The sequence below is a fragment of the Lepus europaeus genome, chromosome 3 (assembly GCF_033115175.1).
Source record: "Lepus europaeus isolate LE1 chromosome 3, mLepTim1.pri, whole genome shotgun sequence".
In the NCBI taxonomy this organism is placed as follows: Eukaryota; Metazoa; Chordata; class Mammalia; order Lagomorpha; family Leporidae; genus Lepus; species Lepus europaeus.
In genome coordinates, this window is record NC_084829.1 from 75,897,167 (window position 1) to 75,907,808 (window position 10,642).

The 10,642-nt window shown below is 40.4% G+C and overlaps 1 pseudogene; it reads right to left on the minus strand.

Moving 5' to 3' along the window:
* Positions 1-3,303: 3,303 nt before the first annotated feature.
* Positions 3,304-4,466, minus strand: LOC133756967 (dolichol-phosphate mannosyltransferase subunit 1-like; annotated as a pseudogene).
* Between the last annotated feature and the right edge of the window lie 6,176 nt (positions 4,467-10,642).

A 10,642-nucleotide genomic window follows, 5' to 3' on the forward strand; every position in this document is an offset into this window, starting at 1 on the left:
GCTCTGATAGGTCTAAGAGTCAAAGGGATCACACAAACTAGACTAGTGTCTGCTAATACTAACTGATAGAATCAAAAAGGGAAAAAACGATCCAGCATGGGAAGTGGGATACACAGCAGACTCATAGAATGGCAGATGTCCTAAATAGCACTCTGGCCTCAGAATCAGCCCTTAAGGCATTCAGATCTGGCTCAAGAGCCCATGAGAGTATTTTAGGCATGGAAAGCCAAGACACTCTGGCAAAAAAAAAAAAAAAAAAAAGATCTAGTATCAAAATTAACACCAAGAAACCAGTTAGGTTTTTTGGCATTTAAGAAAATTATTACAAAAGGACAATATACATTACTGAGATTTCAACTACACTGATGTCTTCAATTGCTAGAAATAGTCAATCAAGCCCCAACCCCTGCTACATAATTAGTGCCAGGTGGAAACAGTTTTAGGAGAAGCATGAGGAATAGATAGAGGTAGACTTCCAGGTGCTTAAATATCCATAATACTTTAATTCCTCTAACAGAATTAACTTAATTTCTGAAAAAAAAAAAAGTTAATTACATTTGTGAAAGGACAGAACACAGAGTACCATAAAATTAGAGCATTTTCTTCATAGGCAAATGACTAGTGAACTGGATCTGAAGTGCAGATAAAATTGCTAGGTGTACAAGAAAATCATTAAACTAATTTGCCTATAATTGAGACAATAAAGTTGGAACAACTCATAGAAAATCTTAAACTTCACATATTGGAAACTTGGACTCTCTTTTAAACATTTTTTTTTTTTGACAGGCAGAGTGGACAGTGAGAGAGAGAGAGAGACAGAGAGAAAGGTCCTCCCTTGCCGTTGGTTCACCCTCCAATGGCCGCCGCGGTAGCGCGCTGCGGCCGGCGCACCGCGCTGTTCCGATGGCAGGAGCCAGGTGCTTCTCCTGGTCTCCCATGGGGTGCAGGGCCCAAGCACTTGGGCCATATTTTCAATTTACATTATCGTCAAAGACTTAATGCTCCACTAAATAAAGTTTTTGGATTTTTGTCATTTTGAAAGGTGCATCATGGCATTTCTCTGTGTAATCTGCAATTCCTTAAGGACATATGATGTTGAACATTTTTTTTCATTTGCTTACTTACCATCTGTTTACCTTGGGTGAGGTGTCTGTGCAGACAATTTTTTTAATAAGACCTTTATAATATTGATCATTTTTATTATCTCAGACTATGCTTTCGAATTAGCAAGATGCTACTCTAATTCTCTCATTTTACAAATAAGAAAATTGAATCACTAGAAATGAATACTGAATCCATGAAAGCAGCTCTAAATGCACAATGAGAAGAATTAGGCTGAGAAAGCAGCGAAAACATCTGATAAAAAGTGACAGACAGAAAAAAGTAATACATGAGCAGAGTATTCAAGGAGTCAAGGGAGGCTAGAGATGAAGCAGATTTCGTGTTCATTTCTTTGAGAAAGAGCTTTGCTGGCAGCAGTTGGATTTAAGGTAGTGCAAATAATCACCGATCACTGGGAGGCTGAGTGACAGATGGGGAAGTGTGAGACTGCCTGTGCCAGTACCCTGGGCACTTGGCTTTAAAAACTTTCTGGGGGTTGGCGCCATGGCTCACTTGGTTAATCCTCTACCTGCGGTGCCAGCATCCCATATGGACATCGGGTTCTAGTCCCACTTGCTCCTCTTCCAGTGCAGCTCTCTGCTGTGGCCCGGGAGGGCAGTAGAGGATGGTCCAAGTGCTTGGGCCCTGCACCTGCGTGGGAGACCAGGAAGAAGCACCTGGCTCCTGGCTTCAGATCGGCACAGCGCTGGCCGTGGCGGCCATTTGGGGAGTGAACCAACAGAAGGAAGACCTTTCTCTCTGTCTCTCTCTCTCACTGTCCATAACTCTACCTGTCAAAAAAAAAAAAAAAAAAAAAAAACCTTTCTAGGTTCTTGTTTGTTCACCTGTAAAATGAGGTTATGCTTTTTTAAGTTGCCAAATTTTATCTTTTTTTTTTCACTTGAGAATATCACACTTCTATTATTACAACTCAAAACCACATTTACAAGCACTAATTAATTTTCCAGTTGCTATTGATGAAGAAACTACCCAAGGCTCACTGGTGGGCCAGCTGAACAGCTCTGGGCCAAAGGGAACACAACAGTGGTGGCTCTTACTGGAATGTGTATTACAGGTTCAATGATAAAGATGAAGAGGGTTTATGTTCAAAATGGTGCCAAAGCATTTCTAAGTCTAGTATTCATTTCTGGTAGGGTCAGAGAGAAACACAAATGAAAACTGAAAGCCTTCAGGAAAATGTAGTTATTAGGATTCCTGTTCACTAAATATGACAAATAGCTGAGACATTTATTTACAAAGAAAAGTCCACTTGATCTTAAGCATATTGTCGTTACTCATTTCATAGATACTACAGGAGCTAAAAGCTGTGCTACGATTTCTTTGGTTAAATACCTGCTTTAGAGAAGCTTGGTAAGTGGAATTTTTGCCCTGGCCTTGAGCAACTTACCCAGCAGTTTAACTGACAGGAGACATGAGCTACTGGGAAGATTCTGTCATATTAGTAAGGATACAGGAGCTCGGTGGAAGGTCTTGAAATAGCATGAAAACAAATGTTTTCAGTAAAATGTTTAAAAATTACTGTAACTGCTAAGTTTATGCCTGTTACCAATATGCTTTCTTGTTGATACAGGTTATGCTCAATAGAAAAGAAAAACACTGTGCAGTTAACTGCTGCCCTGCTTCCAACTCCCAGTCCACACGCTGCACACTTCACTGGCAGATGACTCCCCATTCAGCAGCTAGAAAGAACCCAACTCAACAGTGTGCTCAAAGTGTCCTCTTTAATCTGCTGTAAGAAGCTGGAGACATTATTTTAAGGAAAGGCTAGATGTCTGTATTTTTTAATTCATACAGAAGCCACCACATATAAATCATGAATGTTCTTAACCTATCTCTTCTGGTACAAACTAGGTATAAAGAACTATGAATCTAGTTTATATGGAATATTTCACTTTCTCATGTAAGAAATTCTGGATTCATATGCTCTAATGAAGTCAATATTTTATGCAAAAAAATCCATATACATTTATTCATAGGTCTTAATGCAGCAAAACATAAATCAAAGTTGAGAACATTGCCCATTCAACCAGTAAATTTGAAATTGTTTAATTTTTAGTATAAAATGGAGCTTTTCCACAAAATGTGTCTGCATGGTTCACCTTCCCTTCTGCTTCATGCTCTAAGAGTACATTTATAGACAGTAATCAGGCTGCTTTCTTGCTTAAATTCAAACATGGTAAGCACAAAGGAGCAACTGTCTTTTATGTAGTAACGAAAAGAATCAATAATCCTTTCAAGAATGAGACTATTTCATTTCCTCCCAACTTGGATTCACCATAAACACGATCCACAAATGATATTGGAACCTCAGCAATGGTATAATTCAGCTGCCTTGCCTGAACGATCACCTCCATCTGGAAGACGTAGCCTTTAGAAACACACTTTTCTATTAACTTCTGTAGAACTTGTTTTCGATATAATCTGAAACTTCCGGTTAGATCAGATGCTCCTGGTCTCAACAAAATCTGGGTAATAAAATTGGCCCCGGCCGGCGCCATGGCTCAACAGGCTAATCCTCCGCCTTGCGGCGCCGGCACACCGGGTTCTAGTCCCGGTCGGGGCACCGATCCTGTCCCGGTTGCCCCTCTTCCAGGCCAGCTCTCTGCTGTGGCCAGGGAGTGCAGTGGAGGATGGCCCAAGTGTTTGGGCTCTGCACCCCATGGGAGACCAGGAGAAGCACCTGGCTCCTGTCATCGGAACAGCGCGGTGCGCTGGCCGCAGGCGCTACCGCGGCGGCCATTGGAGGGTGAACCAACGGCAAAGGAAGACCTTTCTCTCTGTCTCTCTCTCTCTCTCACTGTCCACTCTGCCTGTCAAAAAAAAAAAAAAAAAAAAAAAATTGGCCCCACGGCTGATCATTTTTCTTTTCAGATCCCAGCCATAGACACCTCCATTTCCTTTGTAGCGAGTTCCAGAGACAATATCAAAATTCCCTTCCTTTTGTTTCCTAATGAATTCAGGAATAAATTTTGGGTGGTGTGACAGATCAGCATCCATTATAATGATGTAGTTCCCTGTAGCATGTTTCATTCCATGAATGTATGCAGTTCCTAGCCCCAACTTCTTCTCTCGAGTCTCAGAAGAATTCTGTGTGACCCGTAGATCTTCTCCAGCTGTTCAGCCACATCTCTTGTTCCATCTGGGCTTCCATCATCTATGATTATAATTTCATAGTTGATTCCACTCTCGGAGAAGCTTTTCACCAGCAGCCACACAACGAGCGGCAGGTTCTCATGCTTGTTGTAGGTCGGCAGAAGCACGGAATAATTGTCCTGTCGCCGCTTGCGTCCCGCCTGCTCCTGCCGAGATCCGGGGAGCGCCCGACACCCTTCCGTGGACGCCATGGTGGAACTGCGCCCAAATTTTATCTTCTTTCCTACAATATATTCTCTTTTTACTTAATCTAATTTTGTGCATACCACCTTATTTCTTGGATAATTTTGATAATTTACTTAGCATCTACCTCTCTGTGTCTTTTTATCTCTATCTAACCAAAATTTCTTTTTCCTTCTGTATGCTTAGTTATAGTTACAATAATTCCTCTACAACACGTAATTATTTGTGAAAAGCAAAACAATTTATCCAAGTGAGCTTCTATTGTTACAACTATACAGGATGTTGCAATATAAACTCAAGAAACTAAGTTAAGATTTTTCTCCCTAGGGGCTGATATTGTGGCAAAGTGAGTGAAGCCACCACTTGGGGACACCAGCATCCCTTATCAGAATGCCAATTCAAGTGTAGATTTGACTCTTGAATGGTTCAGCTTCTAGCTTCTGTTAATGTGCCTGGGAAGGCAGCAGATGATGTCCCAAGTGCTCAGACCCCTAATACCCATATAGGATACCTGGATAGAATTCCTGGCTCCTGGCTTTGTCCTGTCCCATCCCTGGCTGTTGTGGCCATCTGGGGAATGAACCAGATTAACCTTACTATGGCTTTCAAATGAATAAATATTTAAAAACATTTTTGTCCTTATAAGTTATATATTTTCAATATCCTATTAGCTTGCACACTACTAGTGTTTGGAATTAAATAATTTTGAAAATTAAAATATTTATGGTAAAGCCACTTCTTTTTTTTTTTTTTTTTTTGACAGACAGAGTGGACAGTGAGAGAGAGAGATAGAAAGGTCTTCCTTTTTGCCGTTGGTTCACCCTCCAATGGCCGCCGCGGTAGGCGCGCTGCTGCCGGCGCACCGCGCTGATCTGATGGCAGGAACCAGGTGCTTCTCCTGGTCTCCCATGGGGTGCAGGGCCCAAGCACTTGGGCCATCCTCCACTGCACTCCCTGGCCTGGAAGAGGGGCATCCGGGACAGGCGGAGGATTAGACTATTGAGCCGCGGCGCCGGCCAAAGCCACTTCTAATCTACTGTATTCAGAAAGTTACTATTAAGAGAAGCAGCCTATACACAAGTGAGAGTTTCACAGCTTAAATTTGCAAAGAACCTGACAAACATTTCTTATTCTCTTGGATACAAGCAGTGCAGGTCAGTTAAGATATAATCACAATTAATAATTGTTATGATAGTTTCATTTATAAAGAAGCATTCCTTCCCTAATTAAATGAAGCATTCAGTGCTTTGCATAAACAATTAAAATATCAAGAACATAGACTGTGTAACTAAGCATGTGAAAAATAAGAATATTTGTTAAGTCAACAACAGGAGTCACTGTGCACTTACTCCCCATGTAGGATCTCTGTCCTTAACGTGTTGTTCAATGTGAATTAATGCTATAACTAGTACTCAAACAGTATTTTACACTTTATGTTCTGTGTGGGTGCAAACTGTTGAAATCTTTACTTAATATATACTAAATTGATCTTCTGTGTATATATTATTGAATCTTGATGTGAATGGAATGGGAGAGGGAGCAGGAGTTGGGAGGGTTGTGGGTGGGAGGGAAGTTATGGGGGGGGGGGAGCCATTGTAATCCATAAGCAGTACTTTGGAAATTTATATTTACTAAATAAAAGTTAAAAAAAAATAAACCAGATAATTTGAAAGACAACCAGTGATGTGAAATTAATTAAGGAGAAAATGAGCAAAGTGAAAAAATATTTAAACCAAAAGATTACCTGAAAATTGAAGTGTCCATAGGTCGGTCAGTCAAGCATGTACACAGTTAGGAGGTATCAATCCAGCAGCAAAATATAGAGCAGCCCAGCCTAACAACAAGATAATATAGAGGTAGGCTGACTTACGCTTATTTTGCCATAGAACACACACACAAGTACTTGAGAATACTTTTCTGAATTAAGTTGTACTTTCAAGGTGAAGATATGATCATTAAACTCTGGAACTCTGTACAAGATAGACAGGGGGTGACAAACAAACAACCCTGCCTAGCTAAAGTCCCATGATCCATGTAGTATACCCTAAGCCCACTCTTCCCTTCTACCTGTATCATTCAAGTCACCAGATGATAAATATCTGAAACTTATAAGAAAGAAACAAACAAACCTGGAAATGAGAAAAGGCAAGAAGGAAAGCTATTTCCAGAGTCTAGGTTATTTGTGAGATAAGATAGGATATTATCTCAACTCATTTTTCAAAAGTCTGAATCCAATTACATTTTCTTAAGAAAAGAAACCTCACTTCAGTCAATATTAACAAATATTTATCACTTTGTACTTTTCCTAGTTATTCGCTCATCCTTTAGCCCCGTCTTCTAGTTGTCAGTGACACTTTCTTCGAACGGTCAATAATACTCCATTAAATATCATGTTCAATAGCCAGTGTCCATCCTCAAATTTTTTACCTGCATCACTTGATATTACTTATCACATTTCTGTTTTTGAAAATTTTACAAACTGTAAGACAGGTGCTAGGCACAACAAAGACACCATATCAGAGTGTCTGTTTCAGCTCTACTTCTGATTCTAGCTTCCTTAATTTTTACAAACTGTCATTCTACAACAGTGTAATCTTCCTCTTACCTTATTGAGCCTTATTTTCCATCTCCTTTGAGTTCTCCATTTACTAATAAATTTTCTAAAGTTAATTTAATGCAAAGTATAATAACAAGATCTAAAGTGATTCAGTACCTCTGGCATCTTTTGGAACAAGTCAAGGACATTAAGACACTGTAATCAAACGTAGGGAATATCATTCCTCCACTATCACTGTTTAGATTGTAGTTTGGGGCCGTCGCTGTGGCACAGTGGGTTAACGCCCTGGCCTGAAGCGCTGACATCCCATATGGGCGCTGTTTTGAAACCCAGCTGCTCCACTTCTGATCCAACTCACTGCTATGGCCTGGGAAAGCAGTAGAAGATGGCCCAAGTGCTTGGGCCCCTGCACCCATGTGGAAGATCCAGAGGAGGCTCCTGGCTTTGGATCAGCGCAGCTCCAGCCGTTGCAGCCAATTGGGACTAAACCATTGGATGGAAGACCTCTCTTTCTCTGTCTCTCCTCTCTCTGTGTAACTCTGACAAATAAATCTTTTAAAAAAAGAGAGAGATTGTAGTTTAACTTTTTAACTACTTGAACATAAAGATCATATCATATTCAATGAGTAATTAATTTTTTAGAGTTTCTGGATGTACTTGATCAGTTTCTGTGATTATTGTTGTTTCTTCTACAATATGCCTTCCTTCTGAATTTACTAATATTATGTAGGCATGTGGTATGGAATACTTTAGTGAGAGTCTGGAGGTGGTAAACTCTTCAATCTGTATGTGTCTAAAAATACTTTGCCCTCATTCTTAATAACAGTTTCCCATGTACATATTGTTGTCAATTTTTTTTTCCATCTCAACATTTGGTACATGTAGTTCCATTCTCTTCTAACACTTGTGGTTTCTTATCCTTTGAGTTGTTCAGAATTTCACATTATAAACTAGGTCCTATCAGACACTCTAAATTATAGTCAGATAGCCTAGCAGAACTCTGTCTGAAGATGAAAACATGGAGGGCATTGTGCTGCTGCAGGTTAAGCTGCCACTTGGAGCACTCACATCCTAATCCAGCTCCCTACTAATGTCTATCAGATGATGATGGTTCAAGGACTGGAGTCTCCACCACCCAAATGGGAGACTTGGATGGAATTCTACGCTCCTGGCTAAATATGGCTGTTGTAGCTATTTAGAAAGTGAACCAGCAGTTGGTATACATCTCTGTGTCTCTTACTGTCACTCTGCCTTCCAAATAAATAAAGATTTTAAAACAAATAAACTTTTTCTAAATGACAAAAATGATACATCTGAGAACCCATGCATATGCAGGACCACAGGGCACAAGTGAGCTGTACAAGCAGATAGCCCAGAGCTCCTGCCACCCATCAAGGTTGCATCAAAACATATCCTTCTGTTTACATCAATAGTTATTTGGGGGTCTACAGTATGGCCATCTGAAGGAGGAGGAAAAAGCATACGTGTTTTTTATTAATATATTGACTAGATATGAAGATCTAGTCAAAAGGGAAAACAGCTGTGTGATAATAAGGACTTACAAAGTCCTTGAATGACAATGGAGAGAGAGAAATTTCCCAAAGCATGAATCTTTGAGTGGTGCACCTAGAGATAACTTTTGGTGCCACCTTACATATTCCTTAAGACTAAAAGTATACAAGCCGGCACCGTGGCTTAACAGGCTAATCCTCCACCTTGCGGCGTTGGCACACTGGGTTCTAGTCCCGGTTGCCCCTCTTCCAGGCCAGCTCTCTGCTATGGCCCGGGAAGGCAGCGGAGGATGGCCCAAGTCCTTGGCCCTGCAACCGCATGGGAGACCAGGAGAAGCACCTGGCTCCTGGCTTTGGATCAGTGCGATGCGCCGGCTGCAGAGGCCATTGGAGGATGAACCAACGGCAAAAAGGAAGACCTGTCTCTCTGTCTCTCTCTTTCTCTCACTATCCACTCTGCCTGTCAAAAAAAAAAAAGTATACAAATCAGCTTTGGATTCTCCTTTCTCCATCATCTATTCTTATCAGTCAAAACTCTTAGTTATAAAGTAATAAAAAACTTAATCAAGCTACTTATGTTAAAAAGGGGAGTTATGATAAGGATACCGGGATATTTTATAAATCTCCAGGATAAGAATGAAATCAGGCCTATGGAAAATTTTAGTAACAGAGACTGGAATTACATCTGGACTCTTTCCATCACATCTCTGTTCCCATTTCCTTCTTTTCTGTATACACAGACTTTTTCTGCTTCTCTGGTAGAAACAGCATACAAAAAAAAGCTAGTCTACCTTTCTCATGGTTTTATATAAAGAGATTTTCAAAACTTTCATGGAAATTGCATATTACTTAAAAACTATGCAAAGATTTCAAAAATGTTTGCACCAAAATCTTCTATGTCCATTTTCTACAAATGTCTTGAAGCACACAGGTAACGATCCAGGTACATAAGAAACTAAATTTCTGAAATTCTGTATGAAGATAGATTCTCATGTCAAATACCTAACTGGCCTAGCTTTAACCAGGTGTTAGCTCTTGGTCCAATCAACTTGGTACAATCGCCTTATTCAAAACAGTTTCCAGGGGATCCGATTTGCCTGAGAACTGTGTCAATGTGAAATGAACAAACAGATATACCTTATAATACTAACCCTCTCTCTCTCGGTTATTCCTGCTGAAAACCTTAAACACTCTGTTGTTATTTATTATATAATTCTGTCACCAAAAAGTAATCTATTCATGCTTCAAAATTACTCTTGATTCTATTCCTTCTCCATTCTCATTCTCTTTATTATTTTACCAGCATGAGAATTCAAAAAAGGGATATGCTATTAAGTTGGCATTTCTATTATTTTTATTTATTTGAAATGCATAGTTACAGAGGGAGACAGAAGAAAAGACACACACACACACACACAGATTGAGAGAGAGAGAGAGAGAGAGAGAGAGAGAGAGAGAGAAAATATCTTCCATCCACTAGTTCATTCCCCCAGTGACTACAATGGTTAGGGCTGAGCCAAAGCCTGAAGCCAGGAGCTTCATCTGGTCTCTCACATGGGTCCTGGGGCCCAAGTATTTCTTCCACTGCTTTCCCAGGCACATTAGCAGGGAGCTGGATCAGAAGTGAAGCAGCAGGGACTCAAACCAGCACCCATACAGGATGCCCAGGGCAAAGATGGCAGTTTTACTCCTATACCACAATACCAGCCCCAGCTGGCATCCTTTATCTAGCAATGAGAATAAACTTTCTTTTTTTTTTTTTTTCCATGCTAAACATTTTAGTATTGTTTTACTAGTCTCTCTGATGGACTGAATTGTGGTATGCCCCCAAAATCCATACGCCGAAGAGCTAACTCCAGTGTGAGTGGATTTGGAGGCAGGACCTTTAAACAGGTAAGTAAAGTTAAATGAAGACATCAAGGAAGGGCTCTAATCTGAAAGAACTGGTTTCCTTGTAAGAAGAGGAAGGGGGCGGTGTGCACAGAGGCGAGGCCATTTAAGAACACAGAAGGCAGGCTTCTGCAAGCCAAGGAAAGAAGCCTCAGAAGAAAACAAACTCGCTAATATCCTGATATTAAACTTCCAGTCTCCGAAACTGTAAGAAAGTAAATTTATG